At 39.0% G+C, this 1560-nt stretch overlaps 1 pseudogene; it reads left to right on the forward strand.

Moving 5' to 3' along the window:
• Nucleotides 1-312: 312 nt before the first annotated feature.
• On the forward strand, nt 313-1137 carry LOC140528423 (protein FAM107B pseudogene; annotated as a pseudogene).
• Nucleotides 1138-1560: the final 423 nt, after the last annotated feature.

A 1560-nucleotide genomic window follows, 5' to 3' on the forward strand; every position in this document is an offset into this window, starting at 1 on the left:
CCACAACCTTCCTACCACACCAAGCATCTTATACTTTCTTCCCTGTCATGTATAAGTGTGCCACACTCTAGAGACAATAGCTTTACTGTTGTTTCTTTACGTGATCCTCCATCTCAAGACTAATATCTTTTCACTATCTGTCCCTCATCCTTGGAATGCTCTCACCCCTCACTTCCATCTCCCAGTTTCCCTTGTTCCCCTTTAGACTGAGTTCTAGACACACAAAGACTGGGGGAGGTGAGAAGCTAGAGGGCAAGCTCCCGGTCACAAGGGTCACCCTGCCTTCTTCCTCCTGGTTTTTCTTTGCTTTCCTGGATGGATGCGTGGAGGAGGAATGGAGGGATGATGGGCTGCAAGAGGCCATGCCAGCTGACAGGCTGCGAGATAATACAATTCAGTATCCTGAACCAAAAGATTTCAGTCTCATTCCAAAAAGTATCAGAGAGGATGAGAATCCTGAATTAATCAAGCCTCAGACATTAATCAATCTTGTTAAAATTTCCCAGAACCATCAAGATCTTTACAGAGAATTTCTGATGAATCAGAAAAGTGGGCTACCTCAGAATAAGCCAGAACTACAGAAAGCGACAGAGAAAATGAGACCAAGTGGTACAGGACCAGAAAGGAGAGGAAGCCCCCCCCCCCCAACCAAAAAAAAATTAAAAAAAACCTGATTTCTACTGAAAGGCAGCAAAAGTTGAAGCAGCTTGATCTGGAGATGCAGAAGATTCAAGAGGAGCAGGAAAATGTCCCACAATTTGTGGAGGTGAAAGGAAATCTGAGAAGGACAAGCCAAGAAATGGCAGAAGTCCAAGATTCCAAGGCAAACACTATACAAAACCTTGCTAGATTCCAGCCCCTTGCTGTAAAGGGCTTATTTGTAAAGCAGTTTTTCCTTGAATCTGGGGGAATGAATTGACTATGATAGCTGCAGTTTAGATTTGCTAAATGAAATATTTTGACCAGCAGCTTGTTGTTGGTATAACAGATTTGTCTTCAGAGACTCCAAAGGAAGGAGGAGAACATTGGAATATCTTAAGTGTTGAACAACTTGATTTCTTCCAGCCTAACTGTGGTGGGGACATAGTATTTTTTTTCTTCTTTTAAAAATATTACTTTTCTAAGTTTCTTTTAAAAAAGGATTTGCTTATGCAAAAATGTGCTTAATTTGTTATTTTTTTTTTTTTAACATGGGTTAAATCTTAACACCTAAGTGTGGAAAAATGTTCATTTGCATTGAATGGTCAGCACAGGTTGTATTTTGGTGGACTTGAAATTACAGAATTAGGAAGTGGTGAGAAAGTTTTAAAATCTAAACTCTGAACTCACTTTTAAGAAAACCATAATACATAGATTATGTAGGATTTATTTTTCTTTTTTCAGTCATTTTTGGTTTTGAGCAGCAATATATTATTTGGTTGACATTCCAACCCAAAGAAAGGTATTTGACAAATTCTCTGATGATTTGATAGCATAATGGTCTCTCTCAGTATTTTCCTTTCTTGTTCTTTCCTTTTGTTTAGGCTTTTGTTTAGGCAAAATGTTGGGAGTCTGTAGACC

Source organism: Notamacropus eugenii, chromosome 1, assembly GCF_028372415.1.
Source record: "Notamacropus eugenii isolate mMacEug1 chromosome 1, mMacEug1.pri_v2, whole genome shotgun sequence".
NCBI classification, from domain to species: domain Eukaryota; kingdom Metazoa; phylum Chordata; class Mammalia; order Diprotodontia; family Macropodidae; genus Notamacropus; species Notamacropus eugenii.